The following is a 14,441-nucleotide window of genomic DNA, read 5'->3' as shown; positions in this document are numbered from 1 at the left end:
TGACAAAGTGGTGACCCTCGCCCCATCCTTGTTTGTGAATGACGCATTTCATGGAATCTACTTTTATACCCAATCATGGCACCCACCTGTTCCCAATTTGCCTGTTCACCTGTGGGATGTTCCAAATAAGCATTCCTCAACTTTATCAGTATTCATTGCCACCTTTCCCAACTTCTTTGTCACGTGTGGCTGGCATCAAATTCTAAAGTTAATGATTATTTGCAAAAAGAATCAGTTTGAACATCAAATATCTTGTCTTTGTAGCATATTCAACTGAATATGGGTTGAAAATGATTTGCAAATCATTGTATTCCGTTTATATTTACATCAGGCCTTTTGAATATCTCCCTAATTCTGAGGTCTCAAGGTTGGCAAGTATGTTTACAACAATGCAACATTATGTTGTCTTTGGGGTGCAGTTTGCTTTTGGATGCATTTTTCATTCCAACACAATGGATGCATTCGCGTCGGTGACGTTTCCAGACGTGCACACTGTCATAAGCCTTCTTTTTTTTTTTTTTTTAACCCTCTAAGGGTAAGAAACAGCACCACCTACCGACAGCCGCCTGCTATGTCAGCTGAAATGTAGCAAGTTGGCAGGTCGTGCTAGCAAAGAGGTATTTTTACATTTTCACCAACCGCCAAAACAAGCTGGTCACTCAGCCGGGAGGTCGGCATGTACTCGGTCTAGTTGTTATTTTAACACTAAACCGTTTTTCCCCTCCCCGGCTTGAATCCACGTCCGAGGACTAGGAAGCGACTTACTTAGCCGCTAACAAGCTTAGCTCAGTCCAGCTAGCGAGCCTCCGACCGGGAAGAAGCAAAGCCGCTATGTCGCAGTCGAGTAGTTGGACCTGTTTGAGCTAGCGAGTTAGCTCACACACTGTGACAAACTTCACCACAAAGCGGAACCCACTCAAGGTGTGTATTTGAATTCTTGTGTGATTCACTTGCTCTCTCCTACTCGGTGTACCTGTTGACAAGTGTGTGGTGTGAGAGTCCACTCCACCGAGCCCGGCTGGCATTTAGGTCACACCGCCGCAAGTTTGAGCTAAATATAACCACGGCGACTTGGCCGAGATCCCATTACACACCTACTAATTTACCTATTAACCTTAATTAATAATGCAATTACCTTTCAAGAAACAATGCTGCTTTACAAATTACCTCAACCGCCTTACTAGCCTTGAGTCATATTCTTTTGAAATGGACAATAAGGCAAGTATTGCAAACATGTTCTGACATAATGGACAACCCAATGCAAAAATAATTCCATTTTACGTCACTATGTGTTCCTTTCCATAAACAGCTGATTGACAAAGCACTACTTTTGTTGCCCGGCAACATTGACAGCTGCAGTTGAGACCTTGGACACAGCCAGTTGGGGATGATGCACAGATCTTAAGGTTTTTTTAACCCTCCATCTATCCATTTTCTACCGCTTGTCCCTTTTGGGGTTGCGGGGTGTGTGCTGGTGCCTATCTCAGCTGCACATGAGCGGAAGGCGGGGTACACCATTGGACAAGTCACCACCTTCATCACAGGGCCAACACAGATAGACAGACTGGTTGACTTTTATTAATAGATTGCACAGTACAGTACATATTTCGTACAATTGACCACTAAATGGTAACACCTGAATACGTTCTTCAACTTGTCCAAGTCGGAGTCCACGCCAATCAACTCATGGTACAAATATATACTATCAGCATAATACAGTCATCACACAAGTTAATCATCAGAGTATATACATTGAATTATTTACATTATTTACAATCCTGGGGGTGGGATGAGGAGGGTTTGGTTGATAACAGCACTTCAATCATCAACAATTGCATCATCTGAGAAATGGACAATGAAACAGTGTAGGTCTGACTTGGTAGGATATGTACAGCAAGCAGAGAACATAGTGAGTTCAGATAGCATAAGAACAAGTATATACATTTGGTTATTTACATTTGGTTATTTACAATCTGGGGAGGTAAGATGTGGAAGGGGAGGGTGTTAGTCAAGGGTTCAAGTTGCCTGGAGGTGTTGTTTTAGTGCGGTTTTGAAGGAGAATAGAGATGCACTTTCTTTTACACCTGTTGGGAGTGCATTTCATATTGATGTGGCATAGAAGGAGAATGAGTTAAGACCTTTGTTAGATCGGAATCTGGGTTTAACGTGGTTTGTGGAACTCCCCCTGGTGTTGTGGTTATGGCGGTCATTTACGTTAAGGAAGTAGTTTGACATAGGGCTGGGCGATACGGCCTTTTTTAAATATCGCAATATTTTAAGGCCATATCGCAATACACGATATATATCTCGATATTTTGCCTTAGCCTTGAATGAACACTTGATGCATGTAATCACAGCAGTATGACGATTCTATGTGTCTACATTAAAACATTCTTCTTCATACTGCATTAATATATGCTACTTTTAAACTCTCATGCAGAGAAGGAAATCACAACTAAAAAAATCACTATTTTTTTCATACGGTGTTAATCTGGAAATGTTTGCCTCTGCATTTTAATGGTGTGTACATGTGGCACCAAATGGAGATATTGACGTGCGGAGTAAACACTCTTCATTGTCTAGCGGGTGACTTTTCAAATGTTAGCAGTGTAGCCGAGTGTCCTGGGTTCGCCTATACCAGGGGTCGGCAACCTGCTGCTCCGGAGCCGCATGCGGCTCTTTGACCACTCTGATGTGGCTCAGCTGCATACTTGCCGACCCTCACGATTTTCCCAGGAGACTTACGGATCTCGGTGCCTCTCCTAGAAATCTCCCGGGGCAAATATACTCCGATTTTCACCCAAACAGCTAAATTAAGGGCGTGCCGTAATGGCACTGCATTTATTGTCCTCTGTAACCTGTACAAACAGCGTGCCAACCCGGCCACATGTTGTATGCAGCTTTGACTTGCACATGTAGGAGACAGCAAGGCATACTTGGTCAACAGCCACACAGCTTACACTGACGGTGGACGTATAAAACAACTTTAACACTGTTATGTTACAAATATGCGCCACACTGTGAACCCACACCAAAAAAGAATGACAAACACATTTCTGGAGAACATCCGCACCGTAACACAACATAAACACAACAGAACAAATACCCAGAATCCCATATTCCCGGTCTACATTATACACCCCCGCTACCACCAAACCCCCCAACACATCAACCCCCCCCCCCCATCAGTGTATATATTGTGTTTTTTATGGTGATTTAATTTAAAAAAAAAAAAAAAGTTTTTTTTTTTTTTTTTATTTCTTGCGCGGCCCGGTACCAATCGGTCCGCGGACCGGTACCTGGCCGCGGCCCGGTGGTTGGGGACCACTGATGTAGACCACAAGGAAGTGTTTGAAATGTAGAAGAATACATCTTGTGGTTGACAAAAGCCGTGGTTCCATTTCTCTTTGACACACAAAGTCGTCACGCTGAACACGTCGACGGTGACACACTCAGCCTTGATGTGTAAGCCTTTAGAAAAATGCACCTCTGCTTTGAGGCACACCAGCTGGTTTTTATCCTTATTCCACCTTGTTATGCTCCCTGCTCAACCGCTGCCGTCGCTCAGGCTGTAATTGATGCCTTCAGACTGATTGAGTGCTTGTTATAAACCATATTAGATGTTGACCTTCATCTCTCTCTACCTTCAAATCTCCATGCATCTAATGTAATCCTTCCCAACCCAGCCCGTCTTTTTTAATTTTCCAAAAAGATACTGAGCATTTATCCAAAGACCTCTGTAACGAATTTGTAAGTACAGAGAAATTCCGTGACCTTGTATACTTGTCTTTGCAAAGTTGAGGTTTAAACTTATGTTGAGTACTGTGCATTTTCTAAGGGAGCTTGTTTCCACCACTATTGACGAAATGAGCAGCAAACCTATAACCCTCAATCTACGTTGGCCTGGGCTCCTAACACATTTTGCTTGACGATGTATTAACCTACAAATTATTGTTGATAAACGATATTACTGCCATTATTATTTTTTTAAACTAATTTAACCACTGATGTAATAATACACACTGTAAGAATGCAGGTATACCCTTTTATTTATTTTTTTTTTCATTTTTTTTTTATTGACATCCAGCATCAGACATTCCTATCCATTACATCATATTCACATACATCTTATATCTGTTGTCTGCCCTGAATGTCCAAATGTTTTTTGTTTATCTCCCAACCATACCACCCACCACCCCCGAAAAGAAAGTAACAGCAAAAAAAACCAACAACAAAGTAATATCTACAAATACAACAATTAAATAAACAAAAAATAATGATAATACATTAATAATAATAATAATCAGAAATAAAATAATAAAAAAATATATAAACAGATGCATATATATATATATATATATATATATATATATATATATATATTATATATATATATATATATATATATATATATATATATATATATATATATATATATATATATACATGTATATATATATATATATATATATATATATATATATATATATATATATATATATATATATATATATATATATATATATATATATATATATATATATATATATACAGGTATATATATATATATTTATATATATATACAGGTATATATATATATATATATATATATATATATTTATATATATATACATGTATATATATATATATATATATATATATATATATATATATATATATATATATATATATATATATATATATATATATATACAGGTATATATATATATATTTATATATATATACAGGTATATATATATATATATATATATATATATATATATATATATATATATATATATATATATATATATATATATATATATATATATACAGGTATATATATATATATATACACACACATACACATATACATACATACATACCTGTACACATATAGGGAGTAATCCTTTTTTTTTTGAGCAGTACAATCACTATTTCAAAAAATTAAAGTCAGGTTTATGGGGCGTGACATAATTGACCCAGTTTTCCCAGTATGAAGTAAATTTTTCCAATTTATAATTAATAAAGGCAGTTATCTTCTCCATTTTGTATATGTCCATTGTGATTTCCATCCATTGCTTCAAAGTTGGGCTATCCTGGGATATCCATTTCCTAGTAATGGTCTTTTTACAAGCCACCAGTAGGATATTCATTAAGTGTTTATCTTTCTTCAGCCAATCCTGAGGTACATGTCCAAAAAACAAAGTTTTACTTTCAAGGGGTATTTCACGTTTGAAAATATCCTGTAGAGCTTGGTGTATCTCTTTCCAGTAGTCCTTTATGGAGCAGTCCCAGAAAACATGGTGGGGGTTTGCATTTGAATTCCCACAATTTCTCCAACAGGCAGGGGAGTTGTTATCATAGTGAGACTAGGTATACCCTTTTAAATGCAATAAACGTGCACTATCGTACATTTTTACAATGTAATTGGAAAGTAAACTTTTAAATATCCAAATTAAAGGTGCTGTTTTGCAGCTTCCTCATAGTAACATTTTTCAAAGCAAAACTTTATAACAAGCACACCGACTAGCTTATGTTAACTTTAATGGTCAAACAGAACTAGAGATGTCAGATAATGGCTTTTTTGCTGATATTCCGATATTGTCCAACTCTTAATTACCGATACCGATATCAACCAATACCGATATATACAGTCGTGGAATTAACCCATCATTATGCCTAATTTTGTTGTGATGCCCCGCTGGATACATTAAACAATGTAACAAGGTTTTCCAAAGTAAATCAACTCAAGTTATGGAAAAAAATGCCAACGTGGCACTGCCATATTTATTATTAAAGTCACAAAGTGCATTATTTTTTTTAACATGCCTCAAAACAGCAGCTTGGTATTTGGGACATGCTCTCCCTGAGAGAGCATGGGGAGGTTGAAGTGGGCAGGGTTGAAGGGGGCGGGGTTGAGGTGGGGGTTAGGGGGTAACAGGGAGTCCCGGAAGAGTTAGTGCTGCAAAGGGTTCTGGGTATTTGTTCTGTTGTGTTTATGTTGTGTTACGGTGCGGATGTTCTCCCGAAATGTGTTTGTCATTCTTGTTTGGTGTGGGTTCACAGTGGCGCATATTTGTAACAGTGTTAAAGTTGTTTATACGTCCACCCTCAGTGTGACGTGTATGGCTGTTGACCAAGTATGCCTTAATTTCACTTGTGTGTGTGAAAAGCTGTAGATATTATGTGACTGGGCCGGCACGCAAAGTTAGTGCCTTTAAGGTTTATTGGCGCTCTGTACTTCTCCCTATGTCTGTGTACACAGCGGCGTTTTAAAAAGTCATACATTTTACTTTTTGAATCCGATACCGATCATTTTGATACCGATAATTTCCGATATTACATTTTAAAGCATTTATCGGACGATAATTTCGGCAGTCCGATGTTATCGGACATCTCGAATAAAAATCACAGCTAAAAGCAATACAATAGGTTATGTCTCTGTTAAAGAGGGGTAGGGGGTCTTAAATATATACATGCACGAAACAAAATGATAATGTTATGGTACAAAAGTAGTATTTGGAAAAGTATATGATATTACTCAGTAAAACAGGAGAATAGCAACCAGAATAGTGTTCCTTCCTTAAAACTTTAATGTAGGGCTAGGCTGATAATCAATAAGCCAAATAAAGGAATGATAAATGAAAATTAACTGGATAACTCAACGTTTTGTTTGTCTCTTGCTTCCAAGCAGGGTGCAAGAGGTTTCACTCTGTGCATCGCTCTCAGCACTTGAAGCACATTCATTCAATAGCAAAATTAAATGAACAACGGGAACCCTCCTGTGAGTCATCCACAATATTTATCTCTGTGAGTCTATTTACTAGGGCTGTGAATCTTTGGGTGTCCAAAGATTCGATTCAATATCGATTCTTGGGGTCACGATTCGATTCAAAATCGATTTTTTTTTCAATTCAACACAATTGTCGATTCAAAAACAATTTTTTTCCCGATTCAAAAGGATTCTCTATTCATTCAATACATAGGATTTCAGCAGGATCTTCCCCAGCCTGCTGACATGCAAGCAGAGTAGTAGATTTTTGTAAAAACATTTTATAATTGTAAAGGACAATGTTTTATCAACTGATTGCAATAATGTAAATTTGTTTTAACTATTAAATGAACCAAAAATATGACTTCTTTTTTTTTTGTGAAAATATTGGACACAGTGTGTTGTCAAGCTTATGAGATGCGATGCAAGTGTAAGCCACTGTGACACTATTGTTCTTTTTTTTTTATATATAAATGTCTAATGATAATGTCAATGAGGGATTTTTAATTACTGTTATGTTGAAATTGTAACTAATATTGATACTGTTGTTGATAATATTCATTTTTGTTTCACTACTTTTGTTTTGTTCTGTGTCGTGTTTGTGTCTCCTCTCAATTGCTCTGTTTATTGCAGTTCTGAGTGTTGCTGGGTGGGGTTTGGAATTGGATTGCATTGTTATGGTATTGCTGTGTATAGTTTTGTTGGATTGATTAATTAAAAAAAAAAATTAAAATTTTTTTTTTAAATAAATAAATTTAAAAAATAGATTTTTTAAAAAATGAGAATCGATTCTGAATCGCACAACGTGAGAATACATTTTTTCCCACACCCCTACTTTTTACAAGGCATACACAGTAATGGTGCACACAAGTATGGAAAAATTAACCAAGCTTACCACAGCAAGTTTAAATTGTGATGAGACTGGACTTTTCTGGGAAAAAATGCCAGAGTAGACTTATTTTACAGCGGTCAAAAGATACTACCTCTCGTTCAGCAGCGTGTCTTTCAAGACGCACACACACACACACACACACACACACACACACACACACACACACACACACACACACACACACACACACACACACACACACACTAACCTCCCACCGTCCCTCCTCTCTGCTGCCTTCTCTTCAGCTCCTCTGCTGTGTTAATTTCGGTGGATTTAACTTTAAATGTTTATTATTGTAGCAATTTGGTTGTTAAAGTTAAGGATTTTTGTGATTTCTGAGCAATGTTTGTGAGCACACCGCGCGTTGGCAGATCAGCCCATCAGTTCAGCTTGTTTTGGCGTGGTAATAAAGAGAAAGTTGATCTATCACCCCCCTGTTATGTTTGTTTGATATACATTACTGTATAGCACTTCATTATTGTGTTCTAAGTGTACAAACGTTTACTAAAATATGGACTTTTGTCAAGGCTGGAACCCATTATTCATGTTTACATTGTCTTATATAGAAATTTGCTTCACTATACAAACTGTTTGATCAACAAACCTCGTTCAAGAACCTATTAATTTTGTAAATCGAGGTTACACTGTTCTTATTACATCGTAGTTGTAGTTTTGTAGTAGTTTTAATTAGTTAGTGAAATCGGCATATAAAATTGCTAATAGCAAATGGAACAGTCAATGTAAATTAAGATCAAGCTAGCCCATTTTTCAAAATTGCAGCATTATCAAGAGGCAGTTTGGCAGTCGACTCGGAGTGCTCCTTGAGGGATTGTTTCCTTATCAAGTGTTGATGTATTAAATGTTTTTTTGGAATATTTCGGCATCGCGGTACCCTTCAGGCGGCAACCTGCCATTGTTCCCGTTAATCCATCTGTGACAAAATCTGGGTTTTACAGGCTGTGTAAAAGGGGCTACTCCGTAAACAATCGTTAATGTATGAAAACGTTGCACAAATCTAAGAACAATGTAAAGGTGCTGTTTGCATCTTGCTCACAGTAACAGTTTTCAAAGCAAAACATACAACAATAACGCATACGTTGTCATCATTACACAAAAACATGAATGTGTCATTTGTATCTGCTAGGGGTGTAACGGTACGTGTTTTGTATTGAACCGTTTCGGTACGGGGCTTTCGGTTCGGTACGGGGGTGTACCGAACGAGTTTCTAAGCTAAAGCTAACTTTAGCTACTAAAGTCTTAACAAGCTGCTTCGCTCCTCTGCCTCTGTCTCAGCACGCAGCATTGTCCCACCCACACAACCATCTGATTGGTACACACGAAGCATTATCAGCCAATCAGCAGTGTGTATTCAGAACGCATGTAGTCAGCGCTTCAGCGTGGAGCAGATAGGTGTTTAGCAGGTGAGCATCAGGCAGCGGACTCTCCCCAAATGATAATAAACACCTCCCAGTCAACTACTAGTAACATCACTATGAGCCCGTTGACCTTCTAGAAATATAAACTGCAGCTCAGCTCACTCGCAGTCCTGGCTTGAGGTGAAGGCTAATTACCTCTCAGTTCCAGCCACATCGACCCCTTCTGAGCGCCTATTTTCAGCTGCTGGGAATATTGTAAACAAGAAAAGAACCAGAGCATGTACACATGCTAACCTTTCTTCATTACAACTGTTAGTCACTCACTGGAATGAGTAGAATTGGTTATTGTGTACTGTGTTGGACTGGATGTTTATTTTGCACATTTTAAAAGCAATACTTAATGTTTACAGTGCTCCAGAATATTTAGATTGGCACTTTTTTGTATTGGATGTTTATCTTTATTTGTGCACATTTTAGCAGATAAGCAATACTTTCACTTTTGTTGAAATGTTTACACTGTTGTTACAGAATATTTCGTTTTGCACTTTTTTTGTATTGGATGTTTATCTTTATTTTTGCACATTTTAAAGCAAAATAAGCAATACTTTTACTTTTGAAATGCTTATACTATTGCAGAATATTAAGATTTGCACTGGATGTTGACTTTTATATTTGCACATTAAAAAGCAAATAAGCTACTTTTAATTTTGTTAAATGTTAAAAGTTTTAAATGTTTACATTGTTACAGAATATTTAGTCATGTTGTCAATGTTGACTGAGTGGCCATGCTTCTTTTTTTTTGTAAATAAAAGCCATGCCTTTTGAAAAAACGGGCCTACATTTATTTTTTCATCTTCATTTTGAATAAAAAAATAATCGGTAAAAGGAAAAATAATCTATAGATTAATCGAAAAAATAATCTATAGATTAACCGATTAATCGAAAAAATAATCTATAGATTAATCGATAGAAAATTAATCGTTAGCTGCAGCCTTAACTGTTTTATAATGAAAAAAATGTACCGGCCCGAATAACATAATTGGTGTTTACAGCTGTCACTCACCCGGTCTCGTCACACGTACGCAAAGGGAGCACGTGCACACATACAAAAGCAGTCCAAGAGAAGCAACGGAAAATTTGCAGTCATGTTGTTGTTATGATAGAATATACATTTAATGACAGCTAACACTAACTATCCAAATTGATATCATTAGCTAACAACAACCAAAGCTAATGAACTTGCATGTGTTATGTACGTACGTAGTTACGTCATTACGTACTAGAAGCTGTAAGAGGGCGGTATACACTGTAAAAAAACATTGGAAAGTTGGCGCCCTCTTAGCATCTGTGTGAATTTTGCAAACAGTCTTTTTAACAGCTATAATCATGTCATGTATAGCATCTAGCGCTAACATTTTGCAATTGACTTAAGTGCCGTTTTGGCTAAACTACCACTCTAAGTTAGGGGTTTTGCTGTTGCTTAGTGATTGGAGGCTCTCCTTTCTCGTAAGTTGCTTACGAGAACTCAAAATAGGACGAACCCGTGCAATGAATTTGACAGCTTTATCTATTTATTTCAATCCTTCCCTCCTTGTTTGTGTCATAAAGCCCCAAGCACAACACTTATTGTTGAGCGCGAATCTGTTGCGATGTCTGGTGTCGGGCCTCAAGTGAAAGAATGCATGATGACTGCCAAAGAATTACGACTTGGACCGTTATCTCAGCGTACTGCGGGGAAATGCTGCGGATCGCATGCACTGTTTGTTGAGGGGGTATGCTTTGCGGGATCATTATAACTATGGTGTTTAAATTGCATCCCAGTGGGACTAAATCACATTAATAACTGGATCTAGTAAGTATGGAAACAAAAGGTTTTCCGTGAATGCGTTGGGGGGGGAATAGTTTTCCTAGCGTCCCCTGTCTCCTGTGGTTACATTAATCATAAGAAAAATGGGTAACATTATAATTGTTACTGTTCATGTTGCACGTTCCATGCTACAGTGTCATTATTCCAGTTGTCACTGCAGGGTGTGTTCCGACATAAAGCAACATTTTAATGCCCCTATCCTCACATTTTCCATCATTAATATCAATAACCTTTACTGCCTGAAGGCTTGCACTTTATCATTGTTCTTATTAATAAACCTTCAGCCTCCTCGGTTGCCACATATCGAGTCTTGCTGCGTCACACTGGTGTTCCCAGGCAAAGGCAGGTCTGAGCCAAATGCTTTTTTGTGCGTGCGTGTATGTGTGTGTGTGTCTGTGTGCGCACGGTGATAATTGAGGTGGAAAGGTGTGAGCTGCATTGCGCACCTGCTGGATGAAATAATTCCCTGTAGCATCTGCTCAAGACCCACTGCGTCAGCAAGGCCTTATCAATTCAAGACTCTGCAGGCTCCCTTAATCTAAAAGGCTGCAAACTTGGTAATAATTGACTGGCACCCACTGCTAAGTTTAAGGCTGTTTGAGACATTTAACACAATCTAGTTAATGTATGTAATATACTGTACGTGTTATGCATGTTCAGTATATAATAATAATAATGGATTAGATTTATATGGCGCTTTTTTAGACACTCAAATGTTTATTGATGACACCTCAGTTTGTCTTAAGGTCTAGTTTACACATAAACAATCATATATATATATATATATAGAGTAAAGAACCTCTCAGGTCTAACACAATCCCTTCCCGGTTGGTGGTTAAGATTTAAAAACAGTATTTTTTATGAGGAAATCATGGAAGTTGAAGAGACCGATACCAGTGTCAAGTTGACGTCATCATAGAACTTTTGACATAAGTGAAAAAATAAGTTCCACACTGTATGACTAAAAAAGATTCCAGATTCTTTATTGTCTATTCACCATGTTTTCGAGACACACGCGACATTGAAATTACATTCCTCCCTCTCCACAATGTAAAACAGTATACAAAATATAGAGCATTTAATGTACAATACAATCGCGAATAGCAACTCTGTGCAAACTAGGGATGTCCCGATCGACATTTTTGGCCTACGATCCCGATCCGATTTAATGGCTTCACATCCGATCCGATTTCGAGTCCCCATCCGATACTTTGACAGTTGGCGATGTCCTCCATAACACTGACAGTGGACTCAACAAACCACCTATGGTTAATGTTGCAATTTTCAATGACAACAAAGCAGTTGACTCAAAAAACACTCCAACCTAAGTAAACTAAGGCTACACTTTCCCAAAAATCTACTAGCTTGATGCTAATATACATTGGCTTTGATAATGACATGCTACAGATTAGCTTCAGCAAATTTACATGGCGATTTCAACACTTCCAAATTTGTTAATGATAAATACAACTAAGATGCACGTTACAGTACAATTAAATGAGAAATGTTATAATAAAAGAACTGGACAGCAGTTACCATAATCAGCTCGTTTATAAATGTTGCAACAAAAAAATTATTTTATTATCAAAAAAACGATTCATATTCATTATTAACACACAAAAGTACTGAAAATTAGTACCGTTGAGTACTAGCATTGATACCCAGGTACTACAAAATGCGAATGGTACCCATCCCTGCTTTGACACTGGATTATGGACCTGTAAAAAGATTTTTAGCAAGTAACTAAATTAAACCCAATACCAAATTTTTTTTCATAAAGTTTATCTTATTGAATTCAGAAATTGCTAGTATTGTTTTGAATCATCCATCCATCCATCCATCCATTTTTTACCGCTTATTTCCTTCGGGGTCGCGGGGGCGCTGGAGCCTATCTCAGCTACAATCGGGCGGAAGGCGGGGTACACCCTGGACAAGTCGCAATCATGTTTAAAACGTGTACTATTGCATTTTACATCTTATTGAATTCAGAAATTTCTAGTATTGTTTTGAATCGGATCATGTTTAAAACGTGTGCTATTGAATTTTACATATCTTTTTTTTATAACAAAATAAAGTGGCTTGTGCACAATAACTAAACAAAAGCATTAGATACTATTGGCTCCCATTTAGATCATATGGGTTTTGTCCTACACAGCCTTTTTTTATCCAGAGACTTAAACTCCCTGACTTTGTAAAAATGATTGTGTAATAATAAGAAAACATATACAGTGCCCTCCAAAAGTATTGGAACAGTGAGTCCAATTAGTTTATTTTTGTTGTAGACTGAAACCATTTGGGTTTGACATCAAAAAATGAATATGGGACAAGAGATCAACATTTCAGATTTTATTTCCAGGTATTTACATCTGGATCTGATACACAACTTAGAAGATAGCACCTTTTGTTTGATCCTACCCATTTTTCATGAGAGCAAAAGTATTGGAACATGTGACTGACAGGTGTGTTTTGTTGCCCAGGTGTCTCCCAATGGACTTGATTATTCAAACAATAAATAGCACTGAATGTCTGAGCTCAGTTTCATATTGGGTAGGATAAGTTTTGCCTGTGCAGACTACATTTAGAGTTGGAACCAACATGAAAACCACAGAGCTGTCTATGGGTGAAAAATAAGCAATTGTGAATCTGAGAGAAGATGGACAATCAATCAGAGCCATTGCACAAACATTGGCCATAGCCAGTACAACCATTTGGAATGTTCTGAAGAAGAAAGAAACCACTGGTGTACTAAGCAACAGACATAGAACAGGTAGACCAAGGAAAACATCAGCAGTTGATGACAGAAACATTGTGAGAGCTATAAAGAACAACTGTTAGTGACATCAGCAACAACCTCCAGAGGGCAGGAGTGAAGGTATCACAATCTACTGTTGGCAGAAGACTTCATGAACAGAAGTACAGAGGCTACACCAGAAGATGCAAACCACTCATTAGCAAGAACAGGAAGGCCAGGCTGGAATTTGCCAAAAGGTACAGAGATGAGCCTCAAAAATTCTGGGAAAAAGTTTTATGGACTGATGAGATAAAGATGAACTTCTTCCAAAGTGATGGAAAGGCAAAAGTTTGGAGAAAAAAGGATCTACTCATGATCCAAAACATACAAGCTCATCTGTGAAACATAATGTCATTGCTTGGGCTTGCATGGCTTCTTCTGGGACGTCATCTTCATTGATGATGTAACACATGATGGCAGCAGCAAAATGAACTCAGAAGTCTAAAGAAACATTTTGTCTGCTAATTTAAAGAAAGACGCAACCAAACTGATTGGAAGATCCTTCACCATGCAGCAAGATAACATGCCAAAACAACAAAGGAGTTCATCAGGGGCAAGAAGTGGAAGGTTTTAGACTGGCCAAGTCAGTCTCCAGACTTAAACCCAATAGAGCAAGCATTTTACCTGCTGACTGAAGGGAGTAACCCCCCAAAACAAACATTAACTGAAAGAGGCTGCGGTGAAAGCCTGGAAAGGCATCACAAAAGAAGAATGCAAAAGTTTGGTGATGTCAATGGGTC

The 14,441-nt window shown here is 37.5% G+C and overlaps 1 protein-coding gene across 1 annotated transcript in view; it reads left to right on the top strand.

The window, feature by feature from the left end:
- Positions 1-567: 567 nt before the first annotated feature.
- The window catches only part of LOC133645582 (lysocardiolipin acyltransferase 1-like), a 38,488-nt gene continuing 24,614 nt past the window's right edge, over positions 568-14,441 (top strand). Inside the window, exon 1 of the mRNA XM_062040426.1 lies at positions 568-921. The gene's annotated coding sequence lies outside the window, so the exon portion shown is untranslated. The remainder of the gene's footprint in view (positions 922-14,441) is intronic.

Source organism: Entelurus aequoreus, linkage group LG03 (genome assembly GCF_033978785.1).
Source record: "Entelurus aequoreus isolate RoL-2023_Sb linkage group LG03, RoL_Eaeq_v1.1, whole genome shotgun sequence".
Lineage (NCBI taxonomy): Eukaryota > Metazoa > Chordata > Actinopteri > Syngnathiformes > Syngnathidae > Entelurus > Entelurus aequoreus.
Note: the sequence above shows the minus strand (reverse complement) of the source record. Positions and strands in the feature narration are given on the sequence as shown.